Below are 12409 nucleotides of genomic sequence, written 5' to 3' on the forward strand. Positions count from 1 at the left end.
AAATATATCTATCAGGCATTAAATAAGATTTAATAACAATATTATCAAAGTTTCCCCAACTTACCTTGCAGCAAGACTGTATTCTCAGAATGGGGAAAACTTTATCAGTATCAGGAAAAAAACACCGTTATTTATTTTCTTCCCCTTTTAAAGCTATCTTCCTAGGCTTCCCTCGGTAAATTCAAGGGTTGCATTTCGATTTGGGATGTTGAAAACATTTGAAAGCCATTAGCAGAGAATCTATTTGCGTTCATTAAACTTTTCTTCCTCTTTTTCCCCCCAAAAGAATTTTGAAAAAAAAAAAAAAAAAACTTGGTCAGCATTTTTTGAGGGGGTAAATTAGCCGCGCCACCAGCTACTTCCCAAAATGTGTCGATTCAGTCTAATAGACTGCAAATTAATCCACCCACCCTCACCACCCATTTCTCATTTGGAACCCTAATGACTGTTCTTCTTAAGTTGAAAACTTGATAATATCCTAGTATCGATCTGATCCAAAATTATTAACAAACTAATTTAGACTTAATAGCTTATACATTATTAGATACTAATTGCTAATTAAGAAACTAAAAAATAAAAATGTTATTAATAACAAAATTAAAATTATCTGAAAAAGAAAAACAAACTGAAACCTAATTTTCCTTATTCCTTTTCAACATAATTTTGCTAATTCCAATTGGCCATATGTCTAATCAGCGCCACTAGCGGATGGTCTGAGAACTACTCCCATAGAGACTAGGTATATTTAAGAGGGTTTGCAGATTTTCCGCCAGGTGGCTCGAATGCCGCGCCATCTGACGGAAATTCTGCAAACCCGCTTAAATATACCTAGACTCTATGGGAGTAGTTTTCAGACCATCCGCTAGTGGCGCTGATTAGACATATGGCCAATTAAAGATAACTATCTTAACATTTACAGGATTCATACAACTATTGTAAAAATCGATTTCCCTGACCCTTCCAGGTTTTTTACCATATTTTCCCTGATATTTCGAGGTACAAGGTCATCTAGTAACTTCAGAAGTGGTTCTTTTTGGAGTAAACTATGAGAGTTGTTTTTTTAGTTGGATCAACTTCTTCAGGGCTAACTTACTCAAGCCTCAAAATATTCCTGATTTCCCTGTCAACAATTTATTTCCCTGTCAACAATTTATTTCCCTGACAACAATTTATTTCCCTGACAACAATTTATTTCCCTGACAACAATTTATTTCCCTGACAACAATTTATTTCCCTGACAACAATTTATTTCCCTGACAACAATTTATTTCCCTGACAACAATTTATTTCCCTGACAACAATTTATTTCCCTGACAACAATTTATTTCCCTGACAACAATTTATTTCCCTGACAACAATTTATTTCCCTGACAACAATTTATTTCCCTGACAACAATTTATTTCCCTGACAACAATTTATTTCCCTGACAACAATTTATTTCATTGACATTTCCAGGTTTCCCACATTTGTATGAACCCTGAACTTTAATCTTAAGAGTTTTTGTACAAAACTTAATATGTTTTAAATTCAATTTAAAAACATTTAACAAAATTTATCCCAGATCAGGAAGTATGGTTGCTTTGGCCACTACCCCAATTCAACTGAAAAATGTAAAGATATCCCAAGAAAACGAGGATAAAAATATTTATACATATATATTTTTTTTTTTAAATGTCAAGTTTTTATACCCAAGAATAGAGATTTATATATAAAGAAAAGGGGGGAATGCCCCATACACTTCTCTCTCTTGAGATGCTGGAAAGAATGGTACACAGGCACCCCCCCACCCCTTCTTTACCTCTCCCAATTCACTTTTCCAAAAATATATGCGTGAAAGCTTAAAATACAGGGGAGCGATCGGGGGAAACGAGGTAGGGGGGGGGAAACACGATTTTCGTTTCAGTTTTCGATAAAAGCTTTTCAATAATAATACAAGACGTTAGAAATTGAATTCTCGCGTTAGTGGCGACCCCTACACTCGAGAATAAGAAGCTTTCTTCTCTTATACGACCAAACCTCTTTCCTTTTTACCATACAGGGCAATCCAGAAAGAGTCGCTTGATGTTTTAAAACTATATTTATGTTTCTTTATATAATGGATTCGTAGTAGCAACCTCTATCATCATCGATTCAATTCAGGGAACGATAACAATATGAAAGGGATATTTGGCTCTCAGATGCTGCCTCAAATTGTAGATGATATCAGATACATCAATATTTTAAAATATTGCTCTTATTCTAAACTAAAATAAAAATTATGAGGATAAAAAACATTTTCCATTACCTAAACTGTTTCTATGATCAAAAATTGTTTGAAAGCTTAGAGATCAGGTTTAGTAAAATATAAGACTCTTAGTAGAGTTTTGTGCAATCTAGGGTTTATACAAAAATATTTAAAATTTCTATTTTTAAAAATTTAAACTGCAATGAAATATATATACCCTTTGTAATCATTATTTCCTGAAATTAAATTAATAGTAATTGATAAAATAATTACTTATTACATTTTGTCTTTCCTTTGCTACGTCTAACGTCTTTGAAGTTTTAATTCCTAAGCCTATTGCTTTTCCATTTCAAAATCGTAACCCTTGGGCCTTGACCCGGAAGCCGAGGGTTACCGCTGGGGTCACCTAGCAGCTAACCCCGCCTAATGACCTCGCCGTTCATATAAAAATGGCCGCCATCCGAAGCCAAGGCTTAACGCAAATATTTACTATAAATAAATTATATTTACTATAAATAAGTTTAATTTCTGAATTTGGCTTAGATTAACTTCTAAATTAATTTAAACTATCACGTAACTAATACGTATAGCATTTAAAATCCTTAAAAGTAAATTATTTCACGAATAAAAAAAAATACCGAATCAGAAGGGGTAATGGTGCAACAAATTTAAATCATTATTAATTAAATATGACATTGATAAGGCAAAATTAAGATTACTCACTTTTGACTCATTTGAAAATTACCAAAAATAAGTGGAATACAACATATATTATATTATACTTACAATCATCATTTAAAGATGAGCAAATGATAAGAAAAAGACTGCAACTGTAGCTTTATATAACCCAAGGAGTAAATGACATCCTCCGTTCTAAAAAATTGTTTCTAGGAATGATTCGTTAGACGGCGCGTCGAACAATAATAATTAACCCGCCAATTTCAAACATATAATTTAGGTAAACATGAACTAACTCAGTCATTTGTTGAGTGAGCATACCTAATTTAATCCAGAGCTATAAATTGTCGTTGAAAATAAATTCCTAAGGATGAGTGTAATCTTCATAAATTCTTCTATGATAATATTTTCTTGTTGAGGGTTAAAACAATTCATTCCGGAGCTATAGTTGGGGCGATGGTTGGAGCGTTACTTAACCTTTATGAAAAGGTGGCCCGACAAGTTAAGGTAAAAGAATAAAAGAAAGGTGGGAAAGCTAGAGAGGGCCAAGATGATTTATCCTGGACTGACGAGGAGGATGGTCTCTCCTAGGTCCCGCTCTCTCTCTCTCTCTCTCTCTCTCTCTCTCTCTCTCTCTCTCTCGAGAGAGAGAGAGAGAGAGAGAGAGAGAGAGAGAGAGAGAGAGAGGTTTTGAAAGGAGAAAAGGAAAGCGATAGTATCGGCAAACGACAGAGATTTATTTGGGAGGGAGACCTTTGGCGGCGAAAGATGTAATCGAATGCTCTCTTCCCCGCTGCAGTCCATTCCGTGTAGAACCCCTTTTCAGATTTTCGCTCCCAGAAAAATCATAGAAATGAGTTATATTTTGTAAGCAATACGCGGGAATAAGGACAATCCCGCCTGCTTCTTCCAATCTCTCTTTCCTCTTACCGTCCCGCTAGTCCTTGTCTATTTCACCCAATCTTCCTTAACTTGATTTCAAAAAGAAAGTAACTCCGTATTGGTCTTGTTACTCTGGATTCTGTTACTTCCCGAGTTTCAGAAGGGATTCTGTCATTTAGACCATTTCAGTATGCCCCTTTTTCCAAGATTAGGAGTAACTCTAGTCTATTAGCAACTTGTAAGAGCCCTACCCAAAATTCTAGAGTAACTTAAGGGTATCAAAACACAGGAAATTAAGACTTTTATAAACTTACGACACTTTGCCTTTCAGAAATATAATCCAGATCGAATATTTTTTGTCTCTCCTCTCTACCATCCCCAAGATATACATAAACAAAGAAGAAAAAAATCTGGACTTATTCCGTTATTCCAAGAGCGCCCATCTTTGGATGAAGGGGGGGGGGGGCAGAAGGAGGTTGCCAACGAAATAAGATTTTTAGAAAGTATATAGCTCAAATTTACGACTATACAGGGGCGAGAGGTTTGGGTGGAGACTGTCTTAGAGAGGAGTCCCAAAAAATAAAAAAATAAAATAAGAAAAAAGCCAATTTCCAAAAGCTTTATATTTTTATATAAGAAGAAGGTTATATACTGTGGGGGAGGGGGGGGGGGCAGAATCCTTGGTGACTCTTTCTTATATCCCGGGGAAATGATTAAAAATATTGTCAAGAGTTGTGTATATCTTCTTGGGTATTTTTTTTATGGAGGTCCAATCATTCTAGTAATTGGGTACCGTCACTCTCAGACTAGGCGGCTTGGCTCGGTTTTATCTCTTCATATACTCGTGACGCGTTTGGCTTTACACTACCACTAGAATTTGTGATATCAATTACATTATCTCGGAGTGAAAAAGCTATAGTATTTAGTGTCAACCCATTACGTTAAAAATTATGGACGATTTTGGCTAGAGTTGCGAGCTACTTCTCATAGGACTTTCGCCTAACATTTAATTCCGGGAAAGATGTCTGGAGCTTGGAGTCGATTGGATTGGTTGGTCTATACCGAGTACACTCTTCACACGCAGCTTCTCTCTGTCAATATTGATTCTGTATCAAAAAAAACCCGTCTTCTCCGTCGGTCTTAATGGAAAGGACATCGCTTTCAAAACCTTAAATACGTTTTTTCTTCTTATCCTCTTACCAGAAATATAATTTAAAAATTTAATATAATCTAGGAAAGAATGAAATAAAAATTACGTAAGATGAAAGAAATTAAGAATATGAAAATCGATGAATTTTTTTTTCATAATACATACTTCGATATTTTATGACAACGGCTAACCATTTTCGTTTTATTTTTTGGAGGCCTATACATTTATTATTATATTTTTTTGTCTTGGCGTTTTTTTTTTTTGTTTTTTTCTCATTTAAATCTCACAATATTAAATTATGTTAATATATGTACAATTTTCATAGACGTATTAATACGCCTAATTATTTATGTATATTATATTTTGGTATTTTTAATTTATCGTTTTGTTTTTTCATCAAACCTATTTTTTACATATTAAATCATACAACTCCGCGAATTATTTTTTTCTTAATTTCACTTAAATATCATTAATTAATTAATTATTTACATTAATCTTGGCTATAATTTTATACACACCTGTTTGTATTTACAATCATTAATGACGATTTAGTTTCTTTGTTGTTTATTATTCTTTTTTAGTAAGAGTAAAGATTTCCCTCGTAGCAGACAGTTTTTAAAATTTTTTTAATTATTCGATAAATAAAAATGGTAATTCCAGTGGTCCTTTCAGGTAATGCCGTCGCAATTTCTTCAGTCTTTCTGAAAATAAAAATTTAAGAAAAAATATGAAGTCTGGCATTTATTAAATAAAGGTTAAAAATAAATGTTCCCATTTTCCTAAAATAGCTCTAGGAACGAGTTATTAAAAAGAAAATTAAAAAATCAGAACTTCGACAAGACAGGAAAGAAATTTCATTAAACGTCCCTAACTTCTTCTAAATTATAATTAATCTCTAAAAAATGGTACATTCAAAAAGTCAATTCACCTCCTACGTAATAGGTTAAAGGTAAAGAAACCTTTCGCCAATTAAAAGTTTTAGAGGCCGAAAATTAACAAAATTACGTAGGAGCAGAGGGAAGCTTGATTTTGCCACCGATAACAAGTCCCCAGTATAATTTGACCTTTTAAACCCTATTTCCCTCCCTCCCTCTTTTAAATGGGAGGGAGCTTTTAGTCGGAAATAAGGATGCCTGTAGGAAGAGAAATTTGCTCCTCAATTATTACCGGCCAGTATAACGGGTGTAGAAAAGTGGGAGAAACTTTGGAGCTACGAAAATCCTTTCCTCGCGCCAAAAAAGTCCTCGCCGTTTCAGTCCGTAATGAGCGCGGGCCCGAAAACTTTTAGTTATTAATGGGCAAGAATTCCTTTTAATAAGGCACACGGGGATGGGGGTAGAATGTTGGGTAGCCCCCATCCTCCGTTAAAACGGAAGCGACGAATAATTAACGGGCAAACCGTAGCGACACCTGCCGTAATTGTCGGCGTTTCCGGCGTTCCGGTTTCCGTCCTTATATTGCTTTCCTCCCCCAGTTCCTTCTTTCCTCTTTGCTAGCTCGCTCGCTTTAGTAACTAGTCCAACCTCAGCTCGCTAATAAAGTCCCACTCCTTACAGGATAAAGTAATTTGCGAAATTCATCCATGAATATTCAATGTCCAAAAGCAACGCAAACCATGGATTTTTCCATTTAAAAATTTTCGTCGTAATACTTTGAAACGACGTCTTAATTCATGGTAAAGATGAAGATATTCGTGTGTACAGAGTTGGTTGGCGACGAACTTCCTGGTATCGCTGTAGAATTCAAGTCGGGTATAAGCTAGCGAAGGAAAGAGGTATACGCACCAGAACTGACCAGGAGCGCGCGGATATCATTTCTTTTTCTGGATGTGGAAGGGAGGGAGCGAGCTCGGTGCGGTCACGTCATTAAAAGTTGATAAAAATTTCTCCTTTCCTCTTCCTATTTTTCCTTCTCAGTACGTGATGGTGGTATATTGGGAACCGCGAGTGCCTCTAACTCTCTCTCTTCCTTCTTTTAACTCCGTCCGGAGGACGCTGGTCCTACCGGTAAAGGTCTAATTACCTTAATTGGGTGTTCGACGAATATCCACCACCAACTCCCGTACAGGCTAGCTGCTCTCAGTTCTCTCTCTCTCTCTCTCTCTCTCTCTCTCTCTCTCTCTCTCTCTCTCTCTCTCTCTCTCTCTCTCTCTCTCTCCTCCTTTTGGAATCCCTTTCAATACAGTGTGTTCCTGATAAGTCTGCCATAAATTAAATGCTGCGTTCTTTGGGTTAAATTGAGTGGAAAGTGGTGCCAAAGAACATTCTGGGGGTTCTACAACATTTAATTACTGAGATATGGGCTACCAAAATATTGATTGGCCCCTAAAACAATTAAGAAAATAGTCACACTTTACCAGCGTATTTCTATCCATTTGAAAGTACTACTCATTAAATGTTGTAGACTTTAATTAATGGCAGACTTATCAGAAACATCCTGTATATTGCAATCCCCCTTCTCAACTTCCTCTTCTACCCTATTACAAACTCCCCTTTTCTTCAAATTTCTTCCGTCTATTCTGATTCCAATTGAAATTTAGTTTGAATTAAAAAAACGTCATTAAGATTAATAAAGGCAAGGAATAATAGAACTAAAGATTTCTAAAAATAACCCCAAACCAACTGGACTGCGAAGCTCCTTGACGTTTGCTTCACCACAAACTCCGAAGTTCCGCAGTCGAAACATTTGTACAGGCGCAGATCAGAATTTTACACTTTAAAAAGTTCTAAAATTACGAAATGAGCTTGAATTGCGAATTGTTGCTTAGCCATTGCAATAATTACAAGAAATGTCAATGTACATACAACCCTGGGAAACCTGACGTATCCTAATCAGGAGTTCTTTGGTGACCTGCGTCCAAGTAAGGGAAGACCATAATTATTTGTCCACACTTATCAAGGAGGTTGTGGATAAATTTCTTCGCTAATTATACTTAAATACAACCCCCCCCCCAAAATGGCGCCAAGAATAAGTAAGGGCCATGCTCTTTCATCACGCACGTGATGCGTTTGTAGGGTTTCGAAGAAAAGTTTAAGTGAGATTAGGTAAGAACCAGGCATTTTAAATTAGAAATCGCAGTCGAAGAATTAAATGGTGAACCGTGCAGTATAAAAGGGTGTAAGAGATTTGGGGGTAGGAGGAGAATATAGGTTGCTAGTTTTCTAATCTCCAAGAGAGTAGCTTTTGGTCGAACGTTAGTAAGGCGTTTTCCGCTCGACATCTTCCCCGATTTTCCAATAATACGTAGTATAAGAGAAGGAAGCGGGGAGCTCGTTAAAACCCGGAGCAAAACGACCAGAGCTTAAAAGGCGACTATTATATAGAACGACGTCGGGCTCAGCAGCCGTGCATGGAGTTAATTAGCTTTTACGATGCTTCGCCAATTTCAGTTTCGAGACTGGTCAATGCGAAGACCGCCGCGCTTCCCTTCAAATATAGGCTTAGTGCGTGAAGCATTTCGGAACCAAATGGGACTCTTCTCTCTCTCTCTCTCTCTCTCGGTCGGTCGCGGGGTCATTAGCATTTTTAAAACGACGCCTAATTATAAGGACAAAGCCAAAAATTGGAAAACCCATAAACGAGTGAGTGAAGGGGTGAAAACCAGAAGGGAGGATCGGCTTTAGAGGATTTCTCTATACTGTCTTTTCGACTCATTCAAAAATTTACAGCAGCCTGCTTTAGATTGAAAGACATTTACTGGTTTTAAAGTGACATTGACACCGCGTCATTATCACCCAGAAGTAAGCGAAAGGAATTTGAGTACGTGGTGACGGAATCCGCAAGGTAGACGTTCCTACAGAGAAATCGTTGCATTCTTTGTACTTGTACTTAAGCCGGGTTTCACCTTCACTTGAAACCCTTAGTTATAAAATAAAATCAGCGAAAAACAAAAGCGATTAGGCTTAAATAGCGAAATGGGGAGTGTCGGAAAAGGACGTTTAAAGGCGCGCGGAGGGCAACATGGGCGAGTCAAGTCAATAATCCGAAACAATTGGAGCGCGATGGAGTTTTCCGGCTCCCGTTTATATATGTCTCCATGCAGGAGAACGGCGTGTTCAGTTCAATACCGGGAGTCATTATGAGACGGGAACGAACCCCATTCCCCCGCTCCCCGATATTGCGTACTCGAATCTATCTATAATAGAAAAGGGGAAGAGAGGGAGAGAGAGAGTCTAAAACGCGAGCGTTTGAGCACCGGATCGTAATGAGCCGCAGCCGGAGAGAAACCCATATTTAGTCTAAACCAATCGGAATTTGCAATAATGTATTAACTGTACTAATAATTACCATAGCACGGAATCTATTAACGGGAGCCCATAACTCGAAACCGTCCAGCACATGCAGCAACTTTCAATTACTCTCGATTCATAATAAATTGAATTAAAATACAGGAAGAACTAATACTAGGCCTACAACTGGAGTAAACTTTCATTGTGTATATTCCGGAAAGAAACTGGGGAATTTTTAGGGATAAACAGACAATAAACTGGGAGATTCTGAAGGGTAAACAGACAATAAACTGGGAGATTCTGAAGGGTAAACAGGCAATAAACTGGGGAATTTTGAGGGATAAACAAACAATAAACTGGGGAATTTTGAGGGATAAACAGACAATAATCAGGGGAATTTTGAGGGATAAACAGACAATAAACTGGGGAATTTTGAGGGATAAACAGACAAAAAATTGGCGCGTTCTTTCAGTTGTCTCCTAGAGCTTCACTCATGGTCTTTTACATTTCTTTTCTAAACTCTAAGCTCGATCTTTGTCAGCATCTTCCAGAATCGAACACTTACTCTCAGTGATGGGTTTCCGTTATTAACGATTAGGATAGCGTGGATTAGTAGTCGACGCAAAGCGAGGATGAATTAAGCCCTGGCAATGGGCTTAACCGTTTCGTATTAAAGCCGGGGTGACGAGGAGAGTATACGCGGGTATAGAGGGGCCAGTTAATTATTGGCGTAGCTATTACCCAAAATCGGAAACCCCGTCTCACCCGCTTTCCCAGGCTGCAGCCGTCTTATCTGTGACAAGCGGAATACAATAACGAGCCTCGATCGAATTCCATCACCAACGACGTACAATCCCTCTTCCATAAACTCCGTTCGCGATGCCCCTTACAATGAGGATCGTGACTCGAAGCCGCTATTTCTCTAATTACGTCAAATAATAGCATACCTTCCCTAAATTATCCCTTATTCACAAAGTACTCGGGAACGCATTCGTCGATTTGTTCAACCAAATTCAACCCATCTGCTCACCCTTTCGTTCGTGACGCTTTTAATGAATACAGTTTAGACAGAAGTAGATTAAGCTGAAATTAATATCCACCACTCAACAACGACCTTGCGAGGCATTGTGGGATAAGCCAAACCAGGGATAGATTTAATTTTAGAAGTAGGAATGGAGAACGGTTAGTATTTACTTCAGTCCGACTCATAGGCCATTATAGAGCCCATCCCTCCAACACGTAACGAAAAGTTTAAATTATGTTATTGGCTCACTTAAACTACCGTTTTGATGACGTTGCTGACGGAAACGGCGAAAAATACGTAATTCCTTTATACCTCTGTCGCTATGACCCCACCTAGCTTCTTTCATACCCCTCCGTCCCGTGGAAGGGGGTCCGGAACTTTGACACGCGCCCACATTACTCCGTTCTCCATTCCTACTTCGAAAATTAAATCTATCCCTGGCCAAACTTAATATCTAAAAGAAAGGAAGTGTCAAGGAAATGGGTTCGATAACTTACGATTAATCTATCTTTTCTTAAAGCCTTACAAGGGGTGATCTCTAAATTGTAATTACAAAATCTAGCATTAATATTTTCCTTGGCCCTTTTAATTCACAAACACTCAAAGAATACGCCACTCTCAAGTCCTACATCATTTCCTAATATTCCTCTACATCAAACTATAATAGCGTATTCGCCCCAACCTAATTAACACACCCTGAAGGCTTAAAACGTCAATCTGTAATTATACAAAACCCTCCATCCAAATAACCCAATTTTGGGTGCATCCTTTCATTCCAAAACTATCCACGAACTTACTGTACACATCCTTCTCCAATTTATTCCCCGCACTCGTTTAGTCGCAAATACATAATAGAGGAGGCAACTAAAGCTTTACGCAATTGAATATATAGAAGAGGTGAGAACCCTTTGCATGCAGTGTTACCCGACCCCCTAAGAAAAGGGAGATTGTAGGTAAGGCTCTCCTATAACCGTTGCTACGAGTGTTTATGCACCGGAGAAGTGGAAACGCTGATGGAAACCGTTCCGAGCTCTTTATCCAAATACTATTAAGCTCTGAACCGATTCGCGTATTAATCAGTAGAGACTAAATTACAATGGAAGGGGATGAGTTATAGTCGAGGTTCGTCGGGGCAGTAAACCTTTATTAGACTCTAAAGCAGATTCGCTGCTGTACATAGAGAGAGAAATTAAACGCGTCGCGTCTTTAGCTCCAGAAAATCTATTCCAAAAGCCTCTCCCAGTTAAACGCATTAAATGCGGCTCATTGTCGCCAGTTTGAGTTGAAAACTAAATAAGGACTATATAGCAAAAGTTTACCTTTCTCGATCCCGTACGTACGTCTTTCACCGTTAATCGAATCATTGACATAGAGGGACGCTAATTATAATTATTTACATTTAATTTAGATCTCACTAGTGACGTATATAAAATGGTAGGTATAATATTTGCGAGGGGGTAGCCAATAGCGTTTTCAACGTACACCATACTAAATATTACTCGGTACTACGAATATATTACGAAATTCCTGGTACTACAAATAATAAACGGTACTACGAATATACTTCCAGATATTACGCGGTAATTCCTCATACTACGAATATACTTCCAGATATTACGCGGTAATTCCTCATACTACGAATATACTTCTAAATATTACTGGATACTTCGAAATTACACAATATTTGGAATATTTTTTCAACTTCAAACATTACACTATACTACGAATATATTTACTTTTTCAACCAATTATTTCCAATATTACACTTACTTTGAAGGTACTACACATTAAAAAACTTAATTCAATGCGTTATAGTTTTCTAGATAATTCTAAACTATGCGTTATTATAAATTACTTTATAAGTTCAATTAACTGATGTCGTATTCATTACACTTAATAGTTGCAATAGTACTTCCATCTTACGTACGCACTATCTTGGTAAACCTTTTCTATATTATTGTAGAATAATAATTGATAGCTTTGTTTTTGGATGTCTTAGAAAAACTGATGGTTCGTCGATCACGTTTTTATGGAAATTTTGGCTTTTATTCTAAGGTGTTCAAGGACTCATAGTTATAACAATTATAATTAAGAGTTATACGAGGCAAATCATTCATCTGATTAACTTAAAAACCAACCCTTAAGCTACCCTGCTCCATATTTCATAGCTTTGGTTTAGACTGAGTTTCTGATTAGAGTAGAGCTTGCCCAATATCTGATC

General features: G+C 37.3%; 1 protein-coding gene across 3 annotated transcripts in view; it reads right to left on the bottom strand.

The window, feature by feature from the left end:
- Positions 1-5107: 5107 nt before the first annotated feature.
- Positions 5108-12409, bottom strand: part of LOC149717675 (uncharacterized) — a 63134-nt gene continuing 55832 nt past the window's right edge. For all 3 annotated transcript variants that reach the window (XM_089840530.1, XM_089840529.1, XM_089840531.1), the window contains one exon: positions 5108-5636. The gene's annotated coding sequence lies outside the window, so the exon portion shown is untranslated. The remainder of the gene's footprint in view (positions 5637-12409) is intronic.

The sequence above is a fragment of the Phalangium opilio genome, unplaced genomic scaffold (genome assembly GCF_054372755.1).
Source record: "Phalangium opilio isolate 3A_F unplaced genomic scaffold, DU_Popi_V2 ptg000003l_1, whole genome shotgun sequence".
NCBI lineage: Eukaryota > Metazoa > Arthropoda > Arachnida > Opiliones > Phalangiidae > Phalangium > Phalangium opilio.